At 50.4% G+C, this 11,331-nt stretch overlaps 1 long non-coding RNA gene across 1 annotated transcript; it reads left to right on the forward strand.

Moving 5' to 3' along the window:
• Nucleotides 1–4,194: 4,194 nt before the first annotated feature.
• LOC109295569 lies at nt 4,195–10,170 on the forward strand. The gene is made up of 3 exons (XR_002096766.1): nt 4,195–4,303; nt 9,477–9,661; nt 9,924–10,170. It is a non-coding gene; the product is annotated as an uncharacterized LOC109295569 (long non-coding RNA).
• Nucleotides 10,171–11,331: the final 1,161 nt, after the last annotated feature.

Raw genomic sequence — 11,331 nt, forward strand, 5'->3', positions numbered from 1 at the left:
GGGTAATTATTTTGTAGCTGGACTCTGTTCCCCATGGTCCCAAATAGTCTCCTTACTGATCAGGTTGTGTGGGGTAGTATTGGAACCGTATGGCCATAAGCACCCCTTAGAAGGAGTAGTCTGCCCAAGGACTCTGCCCCAGAGTACAGCGTGCGGTTCTCAAGATCCCAAACTACAGCTCCCACCGGGCAAGACGACATCACAAGCCAATGTAGCTGCCCACCGGACTGTCCTGCATTGCTCTGTTTTGACTCAAGAAGCTAAAAATGTTTCATTTTGATCCGGTTGAAATGTGCTGGCTCTTCCAAACAGACATTTACTGGAACTTTTCAGTCTCTGAAAATGGAGATATTTCAAACTTACTGGAAGGGAATGAAAGAGGTATTGAAATGTCAGAATTCCCCACAGGACAGACATCTCGAGTTTTGCTCAGCTGCAGTGGTCCTTGCCTGGCCTCCTCCGTTACACAAAGCAGTGGATTCTGCTCAGTTATTCCTGCAGCCAGCCAAAGCTTTCTTGTACAGCGAGCGCATTTCTTTGGAAAGAGACACGTCCAACCTGGATGCGCTGCCTTCACGTAACAGAGACCCGCCACCTCCCCGGGTAAGTTGTTCCAGTGGTTAATTACCCTCGCTGTTAAAACTGTGCATCATACTCCTAGCCAGAATTTGTCAAGTTGCAGCTCCCAGCCGTCGCCGGGTTTGCCAAGACGAGGGTCATTAATGACGGTATTTTTAGTTTGCTGGCTCCTGTCCACCAGAAATGAAGCCGAGACCTGCCAGCTCACTTCGTGCAAGGCTACAGAGCAGCGGCAGGTAGGAACAGTTTTTGGTCGCAGACCAGAATGTGGAAGGGAGCTGAAATTAAAAAGCTAAGTTGGAAGGGGGCCAATTGCTTTTACTGTTAAGGCAGCCACGTGCCCCGATAATGCTTTTCCTTGAGTGTGTGCAGGGGCACTGGGGAGCCAGCTACAGTTTAATTGTATTTCTTTAATTTCACCAAAGCAGAGCCTTGAGGCAGATCAACATGAAAGGAAATGAGGATTCGGGAGCGTTCCTCTTTTTTGTTTACCAATTTAACATGCATTTCCTTGGTGCCTTTCCCATTCACGTGAGAGGAAGGAGCCCGCTGCGGGAGAGTCGGGGAAATGAGTCCCATGCTCCCCACTGTGTCTTTGCCAGCGCGGTGGCAGGAATTTGACTGTTACCATAAAAACGAGTGCGTTTATCCTTCCAGGCACAATGGCTCTTTTCACCATTTTACAGATGGGGAAGCTGAGGTGCTGAGAGGTTAAATGGCTTGTCCAAGGTCACACAGAGGCGGCTAGTTCTTGCAAGACAGTTGCATGCAAACGTGACCGTGGGGGGGACACCTTGGGTTAAAAAAAATGAGCTCTTACCTTCATGAACGCTCAGTGGCCTGCTCCTAGCTGCTAAGCATTCAGATCCATGCTCTGCTATGTAAACAGGGGCCCTTTGAACCCCCCAGCCCTGCTGCCATTCTCATATAACAATAGCAGCTCCTTCGTTCAATAGTCTCTAGAGTACACCTTTAAAGAAGCCAAAGCCATGAAACAGAGAGAGAGGTTCTGGGGCTGATTCTTCTTCAAAGAAAATCTCCTGATCCATAAATATATCCCCTGAAATCCAGGACAAAACATAATGTATAAAAGATTGAATAGAAGATATATTATGCTATTGCATAGCAATCCTGTCTTCAGGAATTTATAGCTTCGATATATTCCCTGTTAAAAGAGGTTCTGCTAGCTGGTGGAGGAATTCAATTCATCTTGTATCTGTTGCAAACCATCAATATTATGGTTCACCCATTTAAACTGGAAATGGGACCAAATCTTTTGACTATTTATAATAAAAAAAATAAAATAAATGACGATCTCTGCAGGATTGTTGGCGTGCTAACTTTGCTGAGTTAATCGGAAATCTGTTTCTTTGGTGCTCTTGGAGGCTGGAGGGTTTTTTTTTTTTTTTGGTTTTCTTTTGAAATTTAAGGACATTGAAGCGGAGCAAGAAGTTGAATGTATGGGGGTATTTTTCCTGCAGATCTCTTTGCATTTGAGAGAGACCTAAAATAACAGCAGCATGTCTGTGGCTATAGGTCAGGGCTGAAATGGGTTGGTGGCTCCAGGCCTGTAGGTTGCAGCCGTGTCGGTCTAAGGACATAGGCGGACAAGGTTCTTTGGGTAAATCCGATATCTTTTATTAGACCAACTCAAAGAGTTGGAACAATTGTTCTTAGCAACGTTGGTGGCTCTGGGAGTAGAACAGCAATGGTGTTTCGGGTTGGCGTTGAAAGGCATTGGCAGAATTGCTTACGTGCACGCATCTTTGTCTGTGGGGGGATCTGGAAGCTGTGGGTGTGGACTGAGGGCCAGGTGTGGACTCGCAGGGATAGCTGCAGGCCTGGGGAAAGGCTTCTATCAGGGTCTGATTTGTTTAATACAGTAACAAAATGTGGTCAGGTCTAGCAGCTTCCTGATAATTAAAACTTACAACCTGCATTTTGCATGATTAATGAAGAAGACTGAGCCAGAAGTCTCAAGAGACGCGCTTCCGTCGAGAACAAAATACTCCAACGCCTGCCTGCTTCCTCCCCACCGCCCCCAGCGCAGGACTGGAAAAACACATCAGTCCTAGGCCAAGGGGAGTCTAATCCAGACCTGAGATCCCAGGGGGTTCAAGAGACGCTCTGCTCATCCACCATCCAGAACGTGGGACAGGGTTGACACCCTGGCACTCGCGGGGGTGGGGGGGCATGCAAGGCTGTCAGAGCCATCCTGTCCATGAATAGCATGCTACCTTTTGACAGAGTTGCTCAACACACAGATGCCTTCAAACCCACGCTTCCTGGAGGGGGCCAGTCTAGATTGCTCTCTTAATTTGGCACAGAAAAAAGGCGTACCCATTTGCAGTACAGCTGGGCTCAGAAGAACACGGGGGTTCGGACGGCTAAAATACTCTCTTAACGCCACGGTATCGTCTGGCTTCGATGGGTCAGCTTCACCCAGTGGAACAGCTGGCCCAGCAGTGTTTGAGGCAGGAACAGCTGGGCTCTGTTGGACCAATTTAAACGAGTTACTTTTCTCCACTGCTCGCTTTGTCTCTGAAACGGAGACACCAGGGCTTGCCCTCCCCGCACCCAGGGGCTCTGCGAGCCTTGAGGAGTGAATGGTATTGAAGTGCTTTCAGAGCTGCTGCTGAGAAGTGCTACAGCGGGCCCAAAGCTTTGTTATTTATTCTCCAGGATTGTTGCCAAGCAGCAAACACTGACAGCCCCATTGCCGATTCCCTCGGTGAGCCGAACGGAGCGCATGCAGACATGCGAACGCACACGCGTGCACAGTGGCAGCAGCACACAGACAGGCCCACAAATGCAGGAGCATAAACCACCCCCGGGTATGAGCGCAGACCTACATCCACTGACTAACTCACAGAAGCACGCGCATCCAGATGTGGACATTTGCAGCAATGCAGCTGGAGCCAGCCCCCACTTTCAGTCCATGCACTGGCTATCAGAGATTATATATTTACCACCACTGCCTTGGCAGCTTCTCCAGGCAGCAGCTCACACTGAAGTCCAATCCCCGACTGCCCAGCTGGGGGTAGCGAAGCAGCTGATGAAGGTGGAGAGGCTGCAAATGAAAATTTATCGTCTTTCCCCTGGCAGAGGATGCCAGGGTCTGAGTGATGCTTGGAGAGAGGTGGGTGGCTGGCTTGGCCTGAATGCACTCCCATTATCGTCTGTAATAAACTGCATCATGGGATTTGTGCTGCGTGGTTAGTCTGGAAACAAACTTGTACAGCTCTGCTGCCACTTGGTTTCTTGAGTCCACTCCCTGTGCTCCGTCCTGCGCTCTGTTTTAATCTTCCCCTCCCTGTGTAGCTCAGGTCCCTACAAATTCACTTCTCGTTCCCGCTTCAAGCATCTGCAGTCATGGCCCTGTTCCCTTTCGATAAGGCCCCTGTATATCCTCTCTGAATCCAGCCCAGTGTCTTAACCACAAGAAATACGAAACAAGGCAAGGCTCATGTGTGCTTGGGCTTAGGGGCTGGTTGGGCCCCGTCTCCGTTTGACTTCAGTCAGACTTGGGACGCAGTTTTGCAGCCATGGCTTGCAGGTTTGCCATGGGATGAGGCTTTCTTATGACCGGGCTCTCTATGCTCCTGCTCCACAGATACCGGCTGCATCCTCGGACATGCCCTGCAGTCTTGATCCCTCTGGAGATCCTCATCTCGCCTGCCAAGAGAGAGCCTGAAAAAGGACCTTTCCCTCATCAGATTACGAGGTAGAGGAGGAGAAATGGCTTTATTCATGAAGGTGGGTGTGGGAGTCAGAATACCAGCCTGCCAGTCAGGGAACAACAAGCAGCGGCTTGACTACTTTTGCATCAAACTCGGTGCGATCTTTCCCAGAAGCTTGACTGCATCCGTAAAGAGACGTGCAGCCTGCTGTTGCTAAAGCAAGCCCTCCCCTCACCCCTGTCATTCACCCAGCTCTCCGCCTGGGAGGTGCCGTCTGATACTCGCACCTCTGATCTTTGCCAGCCAGTAGCTGACCTGGGCCTTAGGTTGCTGACCGTGACCTCCCAAGGGCGCGGATCAATCCACAGGAGATGAATGGAGAGTTCCTGAAGTGCAGCGTAACGAAACTGGTAAAGATGAGATGCACCAACCAGTGCTACAAAGGCACTTCTTCCATCAGGAATTTGAAACCCCTTGGAGTCGTATGAAAGTCACTGCTGGTTCAAATTCTGCTTCCTTTGAGTTATAAAGCTATGTTGTATCAACGATGCAGCTGGGAGCTGGTGTCTTCTACTCCTCCAAAGCTTGTGAATAGCTCGCTCAGGTCTATCTATACGAGCTGCAGATGCACCCCAGGGTTGAGGTGTAGATGCACCCTCTGGGGCCATCTTTTCTGATAACTGTGAGAAGATGCGCTAACATCTGGGATAGGGAGAACTAGGAACGGGATGAGCTGTGGCCACAACTTCCACATCAACCTGGGGAACGAGGTCGGCTGGGTCTCTAGCATGCCCGGGCAGCTCTGGGCAGACTCATTTCTGGGGTAGCGTGTATGGAGCAGGAGGGCAGGGACGGAGCACCTGCCACCCTGGTGCAGAGGTGAACGGCGCCGTCGCCCCTGATGAATGTGCCAAGCCATGGTGCCTGCCCACCCTCAATCTCTGGCTGCCAGGGCATCCTACACCAGGCTTGTGGTTTTTTTCCACAAGGGCTGAGACAGTACAGTATACAGCTCTCTTCCACTCTCTGCATGGCTGCTGAACAACTTTTCCTGAATCCCACAGCCCCAGGATAGGAGGCCCAAAAAAAACCTCCCAGAGAAGTGAGAAGCTCATCTTTTATGGAGTGTGCATGTCAGCTGCAATCACAGTCATCTGAATATTGTCATCAGACAGTTTCCTCTCATCGCAGCTTGGCTGGAAGTGAGAATAAATCTTTGCCAAGTCTGGCGAACGCGCGCGCGCGCACACACACACACACACACACACACACACACACACACACACACACACACAACCTCCTATGTGGGGTCTGGTTTTTATCTTGCTAGGCTCCCCTCTCTTGATTTCATTCACTTTTATGTTCACGAGCTCCAGTGTAAGAAGTAAAATGCTCTATAAAACCTGCACTACGCAGCTGCGTTTGCTGTTGTCAGGCTTCAGAACTTGGGGCATAAAAGTTAGGGAATTAAATCAATCAATCATTATTGGATTTATAGGATGCCCGGTGAGCAAGGGCCCAACAACCACTTTACATTTTAATCAGAGCTGAATCCTATCAAGCAGCCCACAAAAAACCCCACCTCCGTGGGAGGCAGGGGGTGGGGAGATGTCTTCTCTACCTCCTGCCATGCCCAGCAGCAGCAATGCTTGGAGTACCCTGCCCTCCCTTCCTCGCTGCGGTGGCCAATCCTGGAGGTGGGGCACCGGGACAGCACTAGAGCAGCCTCAATTGCAAGCCAACTATTTAGTTGGTGTAAGAAAAGATATCACATTTACCCAAAGAACCTCATCAGCTAATTGGCACACGTGCTACAGCATCTTGGGGCAGTGGGTACCACCTCCACCTGAGACCACTGCGGGACAGGCCCTGCCCACTCACTCCCGGTCTATCCACTTCCCTTGCATTAAGGCAGTCCTGGGAGTGCCCAGCGTTGCTCCCAGGACTAAGCCTAAGGCAGAGACTCGGAGAGCATCCCTGGGATTGTGGTCCTGGGATTGCTGCAGGTGCAGGGTCGTCTAAGAAAGGTACATTGCCTCAGTCTGGATTGGGCACAGGTGCAATGTGCTTTGAGGTCCCACCCCTGCATGTGGCACGGACATGGTGTAGACAGGTCTTGCCGTGGCCCGCCCTGCAGCTCTGTATGTCTGTGGCATGAGGGCAAAAAGGAGCAGGAGGGGAAAATAGGGCAGGGAATGCCTGTTGCCTTTCCTGCCATGGAGAGCAGTGGGTGGTGTCCTCTGTAGGGCTCGGGACCGCTGGGTTCCTCTGCCTGGTGTTGCTTGTGATGTTGCATGAGCCGCTGTGCTTCTGTATCCCCATCTATCAAGGCAGGGTGATGACAGCGAAACACTCTGAGGCTGAGAGATGAGAAGTGCTGATGTATCCTCACTTGCTTAAGGGCGGACCCACACCTGAAGGTCCTTCTGGTAGAGCTACGTCAGCGAGGGGTGTGATATTGCTTTGCAGCATGGCAGTGTCAGCAAAAGCACAAGTGCACATTGCAACGTTACCAGCAAAAAAAGGGAGCTTTTGCCAGCAGAGCTCATCTTGCATGCCAAGCCAGGTTTAGCCAGACCAGCAAAAGCCCTGTTTTCTGCCTTCTCAGCTGCAGCTGCGCCAGGAAGGTTGGTTGGTAGAAACCGGTGGTTTTCAAACGGTGTTCAAAGAGGTTGGGGGTAACAGCAGAGCATGCCAGGTGGTATTATGTTGCTGTTGCCAGGCTGGTCACCTGGCCCTGAGTCAGTCGAGGATCGAGGTAGGGCTGCAGAAGTGATATAAAAGGTTTCTGTGATTTCAGAGAGTTTGAAAACCACTGGTACGATCTTGTCCACTGGCAGCTAAGCTGCAGTGTAAACCCCACGGTGCTGTCCATTCCAGTATGGAGCCAAACCAAACTGGGGAAACTTCCCTGAAAGCACAATTTCGGGAAATAGTTGGGATGAATTTCATTTTGCTAAAAGGAAGGCATTCCTTGTTGATGGCCACCTTCTGAAATCTTGTATTTGATCTTTCCTTTATATAAAAGAACGTCGTGTTGGGAAGTCGTTCTGAAATGAAAAAGCACAACTTTTCTTTCCAAAAATGGTCAAGGCAGGCCATCCCAACACTGCCACCCCCAACCTCCCCCTGCCCCTCCAGTTCTTATTCTAAACAAAATGTCATTGAAATCTATAAACTAGTATTTTTTGAATATCTGATTTAACAGAAACAGTGTTTTCCATCAAAGTAACATTTTGGAGGAAAACTTGTGAGTACCTCCAGTCTTTCCTATATTTGATCATTCCCCTTCTCTGTTCATTCATGCATTTTCCAAAGTAGGTCAGCGGAGTCCTCTGTCAATCCCCGACGTCTCGTCCCATGTGCTGTATCAGGTGCGGCGCAGAATAGATTTTTGCAAACTGTGCATGTTGTTACATGACTCCGCAACAAGCACTACTTTAGGATGTTGATTCAGTTGTTCTCCAAATCCAGTCCTCCTGACGCCGCTCTGCTTCTCAGCTCTATCCCATCAATCAATGATTTCTCTCTGTGCTCCTTTTAAAAAATAAAGAAATCAATGTGACACTAGATGAAGCTGAATGCAACAGTGCCAGGCAGGTCCAGGGAGCTGAGAAGATGCAGAGGACAAGGAGCTGAGCTTCAAACCAAGCAGATACCCTGGGTATGACTGAGGCAGGCGGGCGGGAGAACAGAGGCCATATAGATGTGCGCACGCAATTTTCTACCCCACGTTACGAACAGGTACGGAGGTAGGGGCGAGCAGGTACGCAGCTGAAGGCATTCCCGTCTGGTAACTATTCAGTGGGTCCTGAGACGGGTGATGGTGGACCTCAGCTCACATCCTCGCGAGCGTGGCACAGAAAACAGCAGCACCAGGTGTATATACCCTGCACCCCAGCGTGGCCACTTCAGAGGAGAGGCTGAGGAATGGCTAGGCCTCGGAGGCTGGATTCTTCCTTTACGCAAGAAACAGAAGTTCATTGTCAACTCACTGAGCCCAAACGATAGTCCTGGAGGGTTAGGGTAGAGGCACTTCATACGGTTTAATGGCACTTTGCACATACGTAGGGCCATCCATCTGTGGTTCTCAGAGCACTCTACAGGTGTTAACGAGCTCAGCATTAGCTGACGGTGCCCCTTAAAAGAGCAGAAGTGTAATCAAACCCCTTCTCTCATGGGGAAATGTGGCATTGAGGGCTTAGCGTATGGGTGCACAGGAGATGCTGAAGCTTTCCCTGTGACTGCGATAGGGCAGCTGGAGCTGCTCCAGGATGGGGGGCATTGCACTAGGGATAGAATAAGATAACCTCCGTTCCCAGAAGCTCACCGTCTGGGTAGAGAAGACGGGCAAAGCAGCCTCGCCCCATTGTTGGGCCCGTGTCACTGCTCTCCATCTGCGCCTGATTCGCAGAGCCTCAGGGAGGGAGCCTTGGTGATCCTGTTTTGACTTTTCTTTCATTTTCCTGGTGCCCACTGCAACCCTGGGCGTGTTTGGAGAGGATGGTGGCTATTGCAAAGAAACTGCAGGTAACCATCCTGCTCACGGAGGCAGGCACAGAAACCCTGGCTTGCACCGCGTGCTCCAAGGCCATCCTTTCTGACAGCCAGCTAGCGGTATCGTTGCCCCCGCTGGTCCTGCTCTGCAGCACTGTGGATAATTAGGAAGTCTGGGTCTCTGAGGCTGTCAGACTGGCACCTCTGAACACTCATTCTTCAGTGCATTGAAGAGGCATCATTTGTCTTTTCACAGCACATAACCGTATAGAAATATTTTGTCTTGTTTCAGCCCCATTAGTAATACTGGCGATGTTTTGCTGGCTAGGTGACAATTAGCACTCGGCGCAAATGCTATTAAGGAGCTCTTTCCTTTTTGTTCCCCTCTGATGCTGCCATTTGAAATGCGGTGGCAGGGACCTATCGGGGACCTGCTTGGGCAGGGCATCCTGCTGGGCTTCCCATTTGCCTTGCTGAAGTTGGGGTGCTTTAATGGACAGGCGCCATCACTGTGTAAGGGGCACTGGGGCCAGACAGGAGTGGTGAAATAGCAGCGGGCGCTGGGTTGCATTTTGCAGCCTCGTCTGACAAGTTCCTTGAGTGATCCAGAGGTGAAAAAAAAACAAAAAACGGCCCAGCAGTTGAGCGATACCATTTCTAATTATCCACTTTCCCTCTTCAGCAAGCAGGCTCACCTCTCTTCTACTTTCACCTTGTCAGCTTCTTGGTCAGGAGAGTTTACCTGGACATGCCTAGATAAAGGCAACTGTTGACATTTACAGATACCTGGCATGCAAAGCTCAGCACGCCGGCTCTGCCTCTCTCAGCACGTTGCCTGTAGGAAGCTCTTCGAGGGGCGGCTGTATGGAAGGAGCCGAAGGAAAACAGAGGAGCGCGGCGACCAGGTGAGAGGGGAGGTCTGGGCAGTCTGGGGCAGGGAGACTTAGCAGCATTGTGCTACCTGTGCAGGTGCAAATAATCAAACCTGTGCTTTTCATGTGCGGATGGACCGGATGCAGGTTCCTCTACTTGGGGCTCAGATGCTGCCAAATTCACCGTGCAGGTTTGCAGCCAGCCCTTTGTTTGCAGTTGGCATAGGACTCCGGTTCTGGTAATTCTCCTCTCACCAGCTGTATTCAAAGCTTATTGCGATTTATTTTGCACTAGGCCTGAAGACCCCAGCTGTGATCAGGCCCTCATTGTGCAAAGCACTGCACGCAGGCACGGTAAGGCAATCTCTTCTCTACGGAGCTTATGGTCTAAATTGACCAGGGGAATATGATCATCCCAACTGTACAGGTCAGGAGCTGAGGCACAGAAGACAAAGTGATCGCCCACAATCACACAGCTAGTCGGTGGCAGAGCAAAGCGCTGATCCCCACTCCTCCAAGGTGCAGCCCAATGCTTTCTAATAAGGCTGCTCTTCTTCTTATGGTGGAGGGCTCTCTTTTGTAATGTAGACTCTTCCGTAACAATGCAGGTTGGTGTCGGAGTACCCTGGTACCTTGGAGTTGTACCTGTGTCACATGTCTTTGTCTCCTAAAAGAGAATTTCGGTACATCCCCAGCCTTGATCTTTGGGGTAGGCATGAGACGTCAGACCTGTTAGATTAGGGGGTTTTCTCGGGGCCAGTAACTGAGGCCAAAGTGGCTGAAGTGGCTTGCGGGATGTGACCTGTACTGATGGTGGACATGCCCCAAGCCACGTACTTCCAGGTACAAGCTAACTGAACCGCAGGAGTGTTTAACTTCACCACGTGTTAGATGTGTAGCTTAGCAGCTTGCGTGCCGGGCTGAGAGTCCTGGCTTTTACTCCTGGCTTGGATCTTCACCCGCAACGAAGCCTTGCAGTGTCCCAGACTATCATTAGGATTGCTGTACCGCCCAGGACGCCACTGCGTTAGGCACCGAGTAAGCAGACAACAAAGCCACCGTCCCTGGCACTGTCCTGGGAATGTACCATTTGGTCTGTCATCTAAGAAAAGAAAAAAAGATTTTTTAGCATGCTGGATGGTAGAGATCAGCTTAAAAAAATGATCTTTAAAAGTTGAAGAGACAGGAAGCAAACAAACAGACCTTACAGTGCGTTCTTTATAAAGTCTCATCGTGTTTGACTCGTGTTTTTTGAACTTCGGGAGTTGGCTACAGTGGTAATGTCACCTCAGTCTTGTGAAGACTGTGTTTTAGAAGAAGGATTGCCTGCGAGATAGTGGCTGATGTAGGAGCTAAAAGTGAGGGCTGGAGGCAGGGCTCTGTCACTGGCTTGCTGTATGACCCTGGCCATGTCACTTGACTTCTGTGTGCCTCAGTAACCCTGTACGTTTTACACTAACCTGCTTCTCTAAAACCTGTTGTGACCCCTGCTCACCATGTAAAAGGAGGCCCTCATAACCAGGAGGAGATTCTGGGAGCCAAGAAGATTGCTTAGGTCATGCTGCTACCCCTTTTTTATTCTGTTGTCAACAGTTTCTCTTTGAGTCCAAGTAAAGACACACACACACACACTCTCTCTCTCTCTCTCTCTCTCTCTCTCTCTCTCTCTCTCTCTTTCTCAGGCAGGTCCAGACAGAGAGGGG

The sequence above is a fragment of the Gavialis gangeticus genome, unplaced genomic scaffold (assembly GCF_001723915.1).
Source record: "Gavialis gangeticus isolate Ggan-Ray unplaced genomic scaffold, GavGan_comp1, whole genome shotgun sequence".
Classification (NCBI taxonomy): domain Eukaryota; kingdom Metazoa; phylum Chordata; order Crocodylia; family Gavialidae; genus Gavialis; species Gavialis gangeticus.